At 39.8% G+C, this 16176-nt stretch overlaps 1 protein-coding gene across 3 annotated transcripts in view; it reads left to right on the forward strand.

Moving 5' to 3' along the window:
- Nucleotides 1–5871: 5871 nt before the first annotated feature.
- Nucleotides 5872–16176, forward strand: part of LOC127000581 (sedoheptulokinase-like) — a 31870-nt gene continuing 21565 nt past the window's right edge. Inside the window, exon 1 of one of the 3 annotated variants that reach the window (XM_050864459.1) lies at nucleotides 5872–6102. The gene's annotated coding sequence lies outside the window, so the exon portion shown is untranslated. Of the gene's footprint in view, nucleotides 6103–6168; nucleotides 6194–16176 lie in introns of those variants that run through there. The other 2 variants (XM_050864460.1, XM_050864462.1) reach the window with 2 other exon arrangements.

Below are 16176 nucleotides of genomic sequence, written 5' to 3' on the forward strand. Positions count from 1 at the left end.
CTCCCTTCCTTCTTACTTTTCCTCTCTTATTTACTTATTTACTTCTCCTTCCTTCTTACTTTTCCTCTCTTGCTTATTTACTTATTTACTTTCCACTCCCTTCCTTCTTACTTTTCCTCTCTTACTTATTTACTTATTTACTTTCCACTCCCTTCCTACTTACTTTTCCTCTCTTACTTATTTACTTATTTACTTTCCACTCCTTCCTTCTTACTTTTCCTCTCTCTTGCTTATTTACTTATTTACTTTCCACTCCCTTCCTTCTTACTTTTCCTCTCTTACTTATTTACTTATTTACTTTCCACTCCCTTCCTTCTTACTTTTCCTCTCTTACTTATTTACTTATTTACTTTCCACTCCCTTCCTTCTTACTTTTCCTCTCTTGCTTATTTACTTATTTACTTTCCACTCCCTTCTTTCTTACTTTTCCTCTCTTACTTACTTATTTACTCCCAACTCCCTTCCTTCTTACTTTTCTTCTCTTACTTACTTACTTATTTACTTTCCACTCCCTTTCTTCTTACTTTTCCTCTCTTACTTATTTACTTATTTACTTTCCACTCCCTTCCTTCTTACTTTTCCTCTCTTGCTTATTTACTTATTTACTTTCCACTCCCTTCCTTCTTACTTTTCCTCTCTTACTTATTTACTTATTTACTACCCACTCCCTTCCTTCTTACTTTTCCTCTCTTACTTATTTACTTATTTACTACCCACTCCCTTCCTTCTTACTTTTCCTCTCTTACTTATTTACTCATTTACTTTCCACTCCCTTCCTTCTTACTTTTCCTCTCTTACTTATTTACTTATTTACTTTCCTCTTTCTTCTTTACCTCTCTTACTTATTTACTTATTTACTTTCCACTCCCTTCCTTCTTACTTTTCCTCTCTTACTTATTTACTTATTTACTTTCCACTCCCTTTCTTTTTACTTTTCCTCTCTTACTTATTTACTTATTTACTTTCCATTCCCTTCCTTCTTACTTTTCTTCTCTTTCTTATTTACTTATTTACTTTCCACTCCCTTTCTTCTTACTTTTCCTCTCTTACTTATTTACTTATTTACTTTCCACTCCCTTCCTTCTTACTTTTCCTCTCTTACTTACTTACTTATTTATATTCCACTCCCTTCCTTCTAACTTTTCCTCTCTTACTTATTTACTTATTTACTTTCCACTCCCTTCCTTCTTGCTTTTCCTCTCTTACTTACTTACTTATTTACTTTCCACTCCCTTCCTTTTTACTTTTCCTCTTTGTCCTTTTTTTTCTCCTCCCCTTTTCTTCTTCTTTCTATTTTCCTTCCTTCCTCCTTCCGTTCTTCCTTTTTATCTCTTTCTCCTCCTTTCCTCCCTTTCTTCATTTTTTCTACCTCTTCTCTCCTTCTTTCCTTCGTTACTTTCTTCCTCTTCCTTCCTCCCTCCCTCTTTCAGTCTCTCCCTTCCTCCTTCCCTTCTCCCTCAACCCCTTCCTCGTAGTCAATATTGATAATATAACAAGGAATAACTAATAAAAAATACAGTCGATCTATTATTAGACCTCACAGCACTAAAATATTAATGTAGCAGCAACCTGATCATTGACCTTACTACTACTACTACTACTACTACTACTACTACTACTACGACTACTACTACTGCACCATTGATTTCCGCCCTTAACATTCTAATAAATTCATCGTTATTGATTTCTTTCCTCAGATTTTCAGTTTAACCGTCATATACAGTCAGCGAGCATGCAAACCTTCTCTCTCTCTCTCTCTCTCTCTCTCTCTCTCTCTCTCTCTCTCTCTCTCTCTCTCTTCCAGCTGTCTCCTCTCGTTCTTTCTCTCGCTGTTGCACCTTTCACATGTTTTTTTTTTCCTTTTTTTTATTTTAACACCGCACTTAAAATATATCGCTAGAATTCCATTTACTTCCCACTCTTCTTTTCCCCTTTTTTTTCCTTCTTCCTTACCTTTTTCCTCTCTTCCTACTCCTTTTCTTCCACTCTTTCTTCTCTTAACCTCCGCCTTTCTCCTACTTTCCCTTCTTCACTTCCTCTTTTTCTCTTCTTTTCTCCCTACTTCCCTTTTGTAACCTTTGTATAAACTGTCCTTCCTTACCTTCTTCCTCTCTCTCTTTCTCGTCCCTTCCTTCCACTCTTCCCTCTATTTCTACCTTATTCCCTTCTTCCCTTCTTTTCTTCTCTTCCTTCCTCCCTTCCTCCCTTATATGTCTCCCTTTTTCAACTCTCCCGCTCTCAATAAATGCCTCAAGATCCCCAATACCTTCTAATATCTTTAATGACTATTTTCAGAAGCACGCCAGAGGTCTTATTTGTCTTTCTTCCTTCATCTCTTCCTTTTTTTCCACTCTTCCTCATCTCCACATCTTCCTTTCTCCCTCATTCCTCTCTTCCTCCACCTTGTTTGTATCTTTTAAGCGTTGTTTTTAACGTGGTTAATATAAAGTGTTACGTCTAATGTTTAATAATTTTAAGGCGCGAACTGTTATCTCACGTCAGGTCCGATGTACCGTTACCTGCGTTCTCCAGTTGATTGAAGTGGTTGAGACAACACAATAGCCTTTTAGTTAAGTGATGTGTGGCCGAGCGGTCGCCGTTATAAGTTCACTTTAGTTCACTTTAGTTCTCTCTCTCAGGTTAATACAAATACCAAATGTATTTTAACTATATTACCAGTTGTACTACATAAGGTTTGCAGTTTACGTGAGCGAGACGCACGAAATCAGAGACAGCCACACCGCTGCAGGGCGCGGGGCGGCAGAGCACCGCTCGCCTGCCCGTCACCCGTCTTCTCCCCCTCCTCCACGTTGTTGACCCGTTTTATTTTCTTGTAGTTCGTCCGGAAGGGTGTGGGTTTCGGTTGATGACGGCTGATGAAAGTCATCATTTGCTGATCCTAGTGTCAGTTCATCACAGCTTCCCACGGCCAAAAGCACGACGTGTTGTTAGACATTCTGTTGTGCGACACCGACCGGGTGTCGCCACACGTACAGTCATACATACACATGTGCATTATAATATACACATTACATCCTCCTCCTCCTCTTTCCCTTGCATTCTTCTCTCCAACTCTTCTTTCTTCCCTCCTTTCCCTTCCTCTCTTCCCTTCTTTCTCTATTTCTCTCTCCTTCACTTCTTCATTCGCTATTCTACTAAACTGAAGGGAATTATTGTGTAAAAACGAAATATTTCACCCTTAACTATTCCAGTATTTCGAGGTTAGGCTATATTAGTATCGCTAGATCTTTATTAAACGTCATATTAGTATTTATTTAACAGTTATGAGGCTAGTTTGTCATTTTTACTTCCAGTTTTTGAGGACAGTTGTTTAGAAGTGCATGGTGGATTTTCACAAACTCAAACGTAAATATTTCATGCATTTGCCCCGAGATTGTAGTTCATATGTTCAGCCCCTTATGTCTACTCCCCTGACTAACTCAAGGCGTTTATTATTATTATTTTTTAGCACTTGTCCCCTACCATTGTATCTTTATAGTTTCCTGGTGCTTCTTACACATGTATCCTTAGTTGTATAATCACACTCTGTCCTGCCTGGGGGTTGAGATGGCATGTTCCTCCCTTCTCCTTTGTTGTTTACTTGCAACAATAAACTATCAATCAATATTTAATGTGAAAAAAATCAATACAACCAACTAACTAATCAACTAACAAACCAACTAGCTAAATAAATGAATAACCAAATAACCACGCCTTGAAAAACGGATAAAAAAACAAAGGAGAAATCAGACACATTGCGCGTTGGTGATGGAGACGAACCCGACGGTTGGGCAGTCCGGCGTGAGGGTCGCGGGGTCACCACAGACGAGGAGCTGCAGCCACAATAAGACGACGTGACTTGGAACGTGATGAGGATATGATGCCGGGTTTCAGGGACATCTTTATAATGCTCTCTCTCTCTCTCTCTCTCTCTCTCTCTCTCTCTCTCTCTCTCTCTCTCTCTCTCTCTCTCTCTCGTAGTAGTAGTAGTAGATAATAATAGTAGTGGCACAAACAGTATTATAGCAGTAGCAGCAGCAGCAGTAGTAGCAGTAGTAGTAGTAGTAGTAGTAGTAGCAGTATTATTATTATTATTAGTAGTAGTAGTAGACGTAGTAGTAGTAGTAGTGTAACAGTAATAGTAGTATTCGTGGCAGCAGCATCAGTAGTAGTAAAAAAAAGTCTGTTCCACTTGAGGTAACAATAAATGAGGTGGGCAGCCCCTCCCTGTGGACGGTGCAGGAACAGCGTGGCCACTCTTGCTGGTGACTGGTAAGACACAACCCGATAGAGCTGGGCAAAACCTGTTACCTGTTGGATGGCGGCCACTCAACACAGGTCCGTAATTTTGGCAGCTTTTCGGGGGAGGGAAGGGGGCTGGAGGGCATCATGAAGCTATATATTATTTTGCTTCATGAGTTTGGGAAAGGGTGGCGAGCGAGGTTGTCATGGGCAATTGAGGGATTTTATTTTTTAAATAATCACTTTTAAGGGCATTTTCAGGCCGACATAGAAAACACTCGGGGGGCCTATTGCCCCCCTAGACCCCCAGAAATGACGACCCTGAACAGGGCTTCTATATTTTGTATTTTTTTTATATTTGGTGTGCCTTGAGGTGGAACAGAGAAAATATATATATATATATATATATATATATATATATATATATATATATATATATTCTTTTTTTACAACAAAGGAGGCAGCTCAAGGGCACAAAAAAAGGAAACAATAATAAAAAAAAGCCCGCTACTCGCTGCTCCTAAAAAAGAATCAAAAGAGGTGGCCAAAAGAGAGGTCAATTTCGGGAGGAGAGGTGTCTTGATACCCTTCTCTTGAAAGAGTTCAAGTCGTAGGCAGGAGGAAATACAGATGAAGGAAGATTGTTCAGGAGTTTACCAGCGTGAGGGATGAAAGAGTGAAGATGCTGGTTAACTCTTGCATAAAGGGTTTGGACAGTATAGGGATGAGCATCAGTAGAAAGTCGTGTGCAGCGGGGCCGCGGGAGGGGGGGAGGCATGCAGTTAGCAAGTTCAGAAGAGCAGTCAGCGTGGAAATATCGATAGAAGATAGAAAGAGAGGCAACATCGCGGCGGAATTTAAGAGGTAGAAGACTGTCAGTAGGAGCATTCTGTCCAGAAGAGCTGTGTGAGTGGAGCCCCCACACACGTGAGATGCATACTCCATACGAGTTGTTTGCTGTTGTATGTTCTCCAGCTCGTCGACTGGTAGTTAGTAGTAGTACTACTACTAACACTACTACTACTACTACTACGTAGAAGTAGTAGTAGTAGTATATTGTAGTGGAAGTAGTAGTAGTAGTAGTAGTAGTAGTAGTAGTAATAATAATAGAAGTAGTAGTAGCAGTAGTAGTAGACTATAATTCTCTCTCTCTCTCTCTCTCTCTCTCTCTCTCTCTCTCTCTCTCTCTCTCTCTCTCTCTCTTCAACGTAATATCAACTAGAGTAGAAATGCAACGTTTTGGAGTCTTCTGATTAATGTAAAATCACTTAGGTTTAAGGACAGACCACCAAGTCTGGACCATGGGGTCTGTGTGGTCTGATTTTCTATGTAAATCTATGTAAATCTCTCTCTCTCTCTCTCTCTCTCTCTCTCTCTCTCTAGACAGTCCTCTAGGTTACTGCTCAGAAACCAAACAGGTGACTTATCAACAAATGAAGATAAACAGCTGACACGATAAGGAGGAGGAGGAGAAGGAGGAGGAAGAGGGGAGACAACGCCAAACAAAAAACAACAACAACAACAACAACACCGCTGCAGCAGGGGGAAGCGGCAAGGAAAAAAACAACAACACTGTGAAGCCATCAGCTGTTGGGAGTTGCCAGGTGCCCAAATAAACACACCACACAAACCTTTTTTACCACAAACCACAAGCCAACCACACGCGTTGGACACCCAGAACCAAACCCAAATAAACACTCTACCAATCCACGCCATTCAGCACCACAGCCGCCCGTTAATAAGGAAGAAATAAGGGGGAAGGACACACCCCGTTGCAGACAGCCAGTGCTTGTGGGCGAGTAAGGAGGTCTATATTTCACCTCTTCCCTGCTCCCTCTCACCTTCCTCCTCCTTCTCCAGGTGAGCACAGGTGGGCCGGCAGGGGCTAGTCTTCATTTACAGGTGAACACAGGAAAATCAGAAGCCTAGGAGAGCAGAAAAATGTGAAAATGTGAAAAGGGAAGAAGGGACGAGGATGGGACGTGTTGTGTTTTGGTATTTTTTTGGGCCTGGTATTGTTTTTGTGATTTGTTTTCTTTGGTATTTTAGTGTCTATGGTTGGTGTAGTGTGGTAGTTTGTCTTTGCAGGTGATTAGAATAAAATTAGAAGTGTTATAAAGCAGGAAAACGTAATTGTGTTAGAGGGGAAGAAAGGACGAGAATGAGACGTGTTGTGTTTTGGTTGTGGTCGTGTTGTTATCTTGGTTTTTGCAGCTTTTTTCGTGTTTGTGGTTGTTATTGTGTCTTAGTCTTTAATTCCAGGCTAGTAGAGCAAAATCAGAAGCGTATTACAGTAGAAAAATGTAATTATGTGAGAGAGGGGAAGAAAGGACGAGAATGAGACGTGTTGTGTTTTGGTTGTGGTCGTGTTGTTATCATGTATGTTGCTGTTTTTTTCATGTTTGTGGTTGCTCTAGTGTCTTAGTCTTCCATTACAGGTGACTAGAGCAAAATCGGAGGCATAATACAGTAAAAAACGTAATTATGTGAGAGAGAGGAAGAAAGGACAAGAGTTATACGTGTTGTGTTCTGGTTGTGGTCACGTTGTTATCTTGTTTTTTGCAGGGGGGGGGTTTCGTGTTTGTGGTTGCTGTAGTGTCATAGTCTTTAAGTCCAGGCTAGTTGAGCAAAATCAGAAGCATAATACGGTAGAAAAACGTAATTAAGTGAGGTAGGAAAGAAAGGACAAGAATGGGACGAGTTGTGTTCTGGTTGTGGTCGTGTTGTTATTGTGTTTTTTTGCTGTTTGTTCGTGTTTGTAATTGCTGTAGTGTCTTAATTAGTCTTCATTTACGGGTAACTAGAGTAAAACCAGAAGAGTAAAGCAGTAGAAAAACGTAATTATGTGAGGTAGGGGAAGTAAGGACAGGAGTGAAACGTGTTGTGTTTTGGTTGTGGTCGTGTTGTTATCTTGTTTATTGCTGTTTTTTCGTGTTTGTGGTTGCTGTAGTGTCATAGTCTTTAAGTCCAGGCTAGTTGAGCAAAATCAGAAGCATAATACGGTAGAAAAACGTAATTAAGTGAGATAGGAAAGAAAGGACAAGAATGAGACGTGTTGTGTTCTGGTTGTGGTCGTGTTATCATCTTGTTTTTTTCCTGTTATTTTCGTGTTTGTGGTTGCTGTAGTGTCTTAGTCTTCAATTCCAGGCTAGTAGAACAAAATCAGAGGCATAATAGAGTAGAAAAACGTAATTATGTGAGAGAGGGGAAGAAAGGACAAGAATGAGACCCGTTGTGTTTTGGTTGTGGTATTGTTGTGATTGTGTTTTATTGTTGGTTTTTCGTGTTTGTGGTTGCTCTAGTGTCTTAGTCTTCTATTAGAGGTGATTAGAGCAAAATCAGAAGCGTAATAGAGTAGAAAAACGTAATTATGTGAGGGAGGGGAAGACAGGACAAGAATGAGACGAGTTGTGTTTTGGTTGTGGTCGTGTTGTGTTTTTCTTTTTATTCGTGTTTGTGGTTGTTTTAGTATCTTAGTCTTCCATTAGAGGTGACTAGAGCAAAATCAGAAGAGTAATACAGTAGAAAAACGTGATTATGTGAGAGAGGGGAATAGAGAACAAGTATCGTACATGTTGTGAACTGGTTGTAGCGTTGTTGTTATCATGTTTTCTTGTGTCTTCGTGGCTGTGGTTTCTGTGTCAGTGTCGTGGTGGTTTCTGTAGTGTTTTCTTAGTGGCTGTGATGCTGTTTTAAGTATGCTGTGTGTCCTTGTGGTTATGTTAATACTAGCTGAATAGTTGTTGCTGTTTTGCTTGTTACCTGTTTGTTTCATGTATATAGCTAGTAAATAGACGTGTGTGTGTGTGTGTGTGTGTGTGTGTGTGTGTGTGTGTTAATGTGTTTTTCCCTTTCACTCTTGTTATTTAGTTTTTTGTCTAGCTTTCTTTTCCTTTTTTACAGTTTGTCAGTCTTCCTTTTTTTTTCTTTCTTGTGTGTGTGTGTGTGTGTGTGTGTGTGAGAGAGAGAGAGAGAGAGAGAGAGAGAGAGAGAGAGAGAGATTGTTAGTTTAGTATAGATAGGTCTGTTGAAAGCCCTGTATTTTTTTTTCTCCTTTTAGTAATATGCAAATGGAACGGTTTATATATATAGTGTTTTAGTGGTTTAATTATCATCCATTTGTTTCTGTTTTATATTTCATCATAATTTCCACTGCAAGATTGTGATAAACCTAACTAACTCATTTTCTTAGTAGTATGTTGCTCTGTTTTGTTATGTAGAAAAGAATATTACTGAACACACACACACACACACACACACACACACACACACACACACATATGCTATTTCACATTATAGATAAGATACAACAATTGTTTGACTCCTCTGTGTGTGCGTGTGTTATAAAAATAATATACAGTATCAGATAACACTTTGGTATGTTGTTGAACAGTGCCAAGAGAATGTACAGTTATCTAAGACCATAACACACACACACACACACACACACACACACACACACACACACACACACACACCTAATTAAGTTTCAAGCTGTAAAACTAATTGGTTAAAAGATTCCCCATGTCTTAACTCATTTCCTGACACACACACACACACACACACACACACACACACACACACACAAGGGAATCCCCACATTAAGAACAGATAAGAGCTCACACACACACACACACACACACACACACACACACACACACACACACACACACACACACACACACACACACACACACATATCCTTCACCTTTTACTTCCTCCTAATCTTGCCAGAACATTAAGCAAACAGCCTCATAAGGACATAATGAGAGAGAGAGAGAGAGAGAGAGAGAGAGAGAGAGAGAGAGAGAGAGAGAGAGAGAGAGAGAGAGAGAGAGGAAGGAGGTGGCGGTGAAGCGATGGAGGAAAGAGGAGATTGAGAAGGGAGAGGTGGAAGAGAAAGAGGAAAGAGGAGGAAGTGGAGGAGAGAGCGAGAGAGAGAGAACAAGAAGAAGGAGGAGGTGGAAAAGGAATAGCAAGAGGAAGAAAGAGAAGGAGGAGGAGGAGGAGAATGTGGAAGAGGAAGGAGTATTAAAAAAAGGAAAAGGAGACAGAGAGGGAAGAGAGAAAAACCAAGGAGGAGAAGGTGGAGGAGAAGGAGGGTGGAAGTAACAAGAAGAGGTGGAGGAAGCGGGGAGAGAGGAAGGAGGAAGAGGAGAATGCGGAAGAGGAAGGAGTATTAAAAAAAGGAAAAGGAGAAAAACCAAGGAGGAGAAGGTGGAGGAGGAGGGTGGAAGGAACAACAAGAAAGAGGTGGAGGAGGGAGGGAGAAAGAGATGGAGCAAGATAGCAGGTGTGTTGAATGGAAGGGGTGTGTGTGTGTGTATGTGTGGTGTGGGGAGGTGCGTGGAGTGGTCCGGCTCTTCTCAGCAAGCTCCCCTTAGGCAAACAAACATACTCTAGGATTCTGTTCAACCCTACCACTGTTTATTGGTTTGGGTGATGGAGGTGGTATCTGGTGGTGCTTGCAGAGAGAGAGAGAGAGAGAGAGAGAGAGAGAGAGAGAGAGAGAGAGAGAGGCTAATTGCACAGTATACCAGAATTGTTTTGGTGTGTTCTATCTGCAGTCAGTAAGTAGAGAGAGAGAGAGAGAGAGAGAGAGAGAGAGAGAGAGAGAGAGCAGTCATACACACACAGATAGACAGACACAGGCAAGAAGTTAAACAGACAGGTAAGAAGATAGAAAGATTAACAGACAGACAGACAGATAGATAGACAGACCTACAATTATGAAAGAAAAAGAGGAATCATATTATAAGTCTCCGGTGACCTAACTAAATTTATCATAGGTTTCTTTTTACACTCATACATTTCCTTAAAGAACACATTAACTTACTAAAGAACAAGTTGGCCGTGTAACATCTGAGAACCATGGCAGTGTTTATTTATTCCCTCAGTAAACCACACTTCACACAGATTGATTTAGTGTTCAACCCATCCGCTGCAGTTGGCACAGATTTGGCCTTCACTGGTAGCCTGGTAACATACAGTCCCTGGTCTTTCTCTGCCTCTGTGGTGGGTAGTGGAGGAGTGTTTCCCATGTGATATTGATATGCTGGATTTCCCCTCCCAAGGTGCAGGACTTTACATTTCTCTTCATTGAATTGTAGCAGCCACGTTTTGTTCCACTCCTGTAGCTTGGTGATGTCTTCTTGTAGGAAATCCATAGTCAAGGGGTTAACAAGCACACAAAAGACAAAAATAGATACGTTAGTTTTCTCTTCAATGGTACAGGACTAAGAACACTCATCTTCACCATCATCACCATCATCTTCTCTACTATACATATAAAAAAAAAAATACGCAGAAGTAAGATAGATTTGTTTTCTTTTCGCTGGTATAGAACGGAAGACACAACGGTATGCATATAGTAACATACATGTACAAAAACAATAAATCTGCTTATTTTCCTTTCACGATGGAGTGTCAGGACATTAAAACCTCATTGCGTATAAACACGAGACAAAAATTTGATTACCCGAACGTAGGATAAAAAGACGATAGAGAGATATGAAACACTTGAACATGAGATAAAAAAAAAGACAAACTTGAACAAATGAACATAGGATAAAAGAAAATATAGAGAAATTCGAACCTTCCCAAACAAAGGATAAAAAGATATAAATTTAAAACGCATCAATGAAAACTTAAAAAAAGAAAAACTTGACCGTCGAACTTAAGATAGAAAGATAGGAGCTCAACCCCCCGGAGCCTAGGACGAGAAAGAAGCCTCCACATGTCAGCCTATCCATAGCCCTGACAATGTGTTTACTTCATGATGCCCCTCAAGTGGGTGGCCGCGACAGACTTCTCTAAGTAAATTCCAGCCTGAGGTTAAAATAGCTTCCCACAAGTTTACGTGTAGCTGGGGATACCATCTGGTGCAGCGAGTGTAAGATGACATATTTAAAATGTGATGTTGAGGTCTTTTGTAACTCCTTTGGTCCAATATAACCCAGTAGCTGCGAGGGATCATGTTTCTTAAAGGTCCCTCTAAGCGAGAAAAATGAGAAAAAATCATCACTCACACAAACCATTTCATAATATATATCAATGCATTTGTGATCAGTTTATGTATCATCTATTTTTGGGGTTTATATCATGGCAAAAATTTGACCCGTCGCTGGTACATGGCAAACCCACAAATTTGACCCGTCGCTGGTACATGGTAAAGACACAAATTTGACCCGTCGCTGGTACATGGTAAAGACACAAATTTGGCCCGTCGCTGGTACATGGTAAAGACACAAATTTGGCCCGTCGCTGGTACATGGTAAAGACACAAATTTGGCCCGTCGCTGGTACATGGTAAAGATACAAATTTGACCCGTCGCTGGTACATGGTAAAGACACAAATTTGACCCGTCGCTGGTACATGGTAAAGACACAAATTTGACCCGTCGCTGGTACATGGTAAAGACACAAATTTGGCCCGTCGCTGCTGCCGAATTAATACCTCCAAGTGCTTATTCCAACATGTTATCATATAAAATAAAGACAAGCTGAGTGTGCAAAATAAACTTGGATGTAAAATAATCTACAGTATCTTATAATTTCAAAGTGACTCAATCGCTTTACAAATTAAATGATAGCAAGAACATGTGAAGAGTATAGTTTAAAGAAAAGGATTGCAATACTAGAACAATGTCAACTTGATAATTAATTCCTCTTCATTATCTTTTAATTACTACAAAAATAAGTTGACATAGCAAGTACTTCTAAAGAGAGTGTAGTTAAAAAGAATCATAATCCTAGAATGATGTTAACTTGCTAACTAATTCATATTCATTATCTTTAACTTCTACAAAAATAAAATGATATATCAGAGTAGGTTAAAAAAGGGTCATGATCCTAGAATAATGTTAACTTGATCATTATTTCATACTCATTGTCTTTAACTTCTACAAAAATAAGTTGACATAGCAGAGAGTGTAGGTTGGAAAAAGTCTCACGATCTTAGAATAATGTTAACTTGGTAATCATTTCATACTCATTGTCTTTAACTTCTACAAAAATAAGTTGACATAGTAGAGAGTGTATGTTAGAAAAAGTCACGATCTTAGAATAATGTTAACTTGATCATTATTTCATATGCATTGTCTTTAACTTCTACAAAAATAAGTTGACATAGCAGAGAGTGTAGGTTGGAAAAAGTCTCACGATCTTAGAATAATGTTAACTTGATCATTATTTCATATGCATTGTCTTTAACTTCTACAAAAATAAATTGACATAGCAGAGAGTGTAGGTTAAAAAAAAGGGTCATGATCCTAAAATAATATTAACTTCGTAATCATTTCATACTTATTGTCTTTCCCTACAAAAGTAAGTTGGCGTAGCAGAGAGTGTAGGTTAGAAAAAAGTGTCATGATCCTAGAATAATGTTAACTTCGTAATCATTTCATACTCATTGTCTTTAACTTCTACAAAAATAAGTTGGCATAGCAGCGAGTGTAGGTTAAAAAAGGGTCATGATCCTAATATAAAAATGTTAACTTGCCAATTATTTCATACTCATTGTCACAACCTTTCAGAAAGAAGTTGACATAGCAGAGTGTGGGTTAAAATAAGGGTCATGATCTTAGAATAATGTTAACTTGATCATTATTTCATACTCATTGTCTTTAACTACTACAAAAATAAGTTGACATAGCAGAGAGTGTATGTTAGAAAAAGGGTCATGATCCTAGAATAATGTTAACTCGCTAATCATATCTCTCATTGCCTCAACCACCACACAAATACGTTTACACAACAAGTACATGAAGAGATCATTTCATAAACCTGCGGCAATATTACAAAACCCGCCATGAGCTTGTGAGTTTGACGTCAGCAGAGGAAGGCCCAGATTTCAGCCCTAAATCCTAAAATTCCTCTAGTTTCCTCATCATAAATTCTCACCTGGCACAGTGTATCATCCGTGTCATCGCCCGCATGATAAGCACAAGTGGGTGATGAGTGGCCTGATTACACACACATGGGAGGGTTATCAGGGACAGGAAAGGTCTCGTGTTTCTTGCGGTACACGGAATATATTTATGAACCCACGGAAAAAATATACAAGTGGCTTATGAGTGGGCTGATAACACACACACTGGGAGGGTTATCAGGGACAGGAAAGGTCTCGTGTTTCTTGCGGTACACGGAATATATTTATGAACCCACGGAAAAAATATACAAGTGGCTTATGAGTGGGCTGATAACACACACACTGGGAGGGTTATCAGGGACAGGAAAGGTGTCGTCTTTCTTGCGGTACGTGGAATATATTTATGAACCCACGAAAAAAATATACAAGTGGCTTATGAGTGGGCTGATAACACACACACTGGGAGGGTTATCAGGGACAGGAAAGGTCTCGTGTTTCATGCACTACACAGAATATTTTTACGAACCCTCGGAAAAAATATACAAGTGGCAGATGAGTGGGCTGAGAACACACACAATGGGATGATAAAAGATAATAACATTTGCCTTCACGTGTGAATGACCAGCTTTTACATCCGGCATTTCACATTCTTGCATGATTAAGTGGGGAGGATTGTTCCATAGGTAATTGTACATGCTCAAACTACCCCTTAATATCAGAGGAGGAGAACCATAGAAAATGCATGCCTGTCCCTTAGTGAATTGCCCTCTTTTATATTATTATTTTGCATTCTTATATCATCAAGGAAGGGACTGTTTCATGGGTGACTGTACATGCTCAAAATACCTATTAATATCAGAGGAATAGAACCAATGAAAATACGTGCCTGTCCCTTAGTGAATGGCCCTCTTTTATATTATTATTTTGCATTCTTACGTCATCAAGGGAGGGATTGTTTCATGGGTGACTGTACATGCTCAAAATACCTATTAACATCAGAGGAGAACCATAGAAAATACATACCTGTCCCCTAGTGAATGGCCCTCTTTTATATTATTATTTTGCTTTCTTACATCATCACAGGAGGGATTTTTTCATGGGTGACTGTACATGCTCAAAATACCTATTAATATTCAAGGAGAACCATAGAAAACACATACCTGTTCCCTAGTGAATAGCCCTCTTTGACATCAGGCATTTCACATTCCTATATCTCAAGAGGGGAGGATGGTATCAAGAGTGACTACAAGGACCAAGTACTTGTTGATATCAGAGGAGGAGGAAAACCAAAGATAATACACAAATTTGCCTCCACGTGTGAATGACTCGCCCTTACATCTGGCATTTCACATTCTTACATCATCAAGGGAGGGATTTTTTATATGGGTGAACGTCCATGCTCAAAATCTCCCCCCCCCCACTTTTTTTTTTACATCAGAGGACACGGCTCAAGGGCAATAAAAAGAGTATGAAAAAAAAGCCCGCTACTCGCCGCACCTATAAAAGATAAAAGTAAAGAGTAGCCAAAAGAGAGGTCAGTTTCGGGTGGAGAGGTGTCTTGATACACTCTTCAGAGGACATCAGAGGAGGAGAACCATAGATAATACATGCCTGTCTCCTAGTGAACTGCCTTCTTTTATATTATTTTTTTCACATTCGTACATTCTCAAGGGGGGACGTCCATTTCATAGGTGACTTTACATGCACAAAGTAGAGTTAATATTACATTATCTGAATTATTACATGGCTATCACTCCTAAGTTTAACACGAACATTACTACAGCTGTTTGTGTTTCTTTATTTGTGAGTGTAATGGTATCACAAAGTACAGGTGATATTACTACACTGAATTATTATACTGCTACACTGAGCAATTTGTGTAACATGAAAGTAAATGTCAACAAAAGTAAAGTGATGGTTTGTGAGCGAAGTAGAAGTGAGGTAGTAGATTTTGTATGCCCATATAGAGTGGGAATTGAATGTGAAAAAGAATGCAAAATAATTTTGAGTGGTGAAGAAATGGAGGAGGTCAATGAGTTTAAGTACCTTGGATCAGTTATGTGTAAGCACGGTGGTACGGAGGGAGAGATAAGAGAAAGGGCATTGCAAGGAAGAAGGGTGGTAGGGTCTTTGGGAAGAACCATGAATGGCAGAAGTGTGAGCATGGAGGTAAAGAGGGATTTGAGAAATACAATAATAGTACCAACCCTCACATATGCAAGTGAAACGTGGGCCTGGAATGAAAATCAGAGGTTTAGAGTGTAGGCAGTGGAAATGAGTTATTTGAGGAGTGCTTGTGGTGTGAGTAGAATGGATGGAATGAGTAATGAAAGTGTGTATGAACATTTTGGAATGTGTCACGGGGGTGAAGGGAAGAGGTGTTGAGTGGTGGAAGAAGTGAAGCGACAGACTTTAAAGTGGTTTGGCCACATGGAGCAAATGGAGGAGAGTAAAATGACCAGAAGGGTGTATGTGAGTGAGATAGAGGGAGGGAATGCTAAAGGACAACCTCCAGTGAAATAGAGGGATAGGGTGCAAGAGTACGTTAGGGAGAGGGAGGAAAGATCTTTGAGAAACTTTGAGCAGGCAAGGAGGGAGTGTCTGGATAGAGAAAGATTGAAATTCTTCTGCCGTGGCCATCCCCTGGTGGGAGCTCCTATGAGCAGGCGTCGATGAAATGAATGAATGAATGAATAATACTAGAACTTTTTGTGTTCCCTTGGTTGTGAGTGCAGTGGTTTCACAAAGTACTGTTGGTTCTACACTCTGAATTCTTACACTCCCAGCACCTCATGCGCTTAGTTTAACATGAATGATACTGCAGCTGTGTGTGTTTCCTGGTTTGAGAGTGTGCAAAGGTTTTCTCAGAGGACCAAGAGACGTTTGATGGTTGTGTGAGGCATTTTGGTTTGTGGTTTGTGAGCATAGTTAGGTTTTCCACAGTTTGGCAAATTTCTCCTATAAAAAAACAAACCAAATCTAGCCTAACTTAACCTAACCAAACTAAATCTAACGCAATATACCTGATGATTTTGGTGATCTCTAACGATTTTGGAGAGTGAATA

This window comes from Eriocheir sinensis, chromosome 19, assembly GCF_024679095.1.
Source record: "Eriocheir sinensis breed Jianghai 21 chromosome 19, ASM2467909v1, whole genome shotgun sequence".
Lineage (NCBI taxonomy): Eukaryota > Metazoa > Arthropoda > Malacostraca > Decapoda > Varunidae > Eriocheir > Eriocheir sinensis.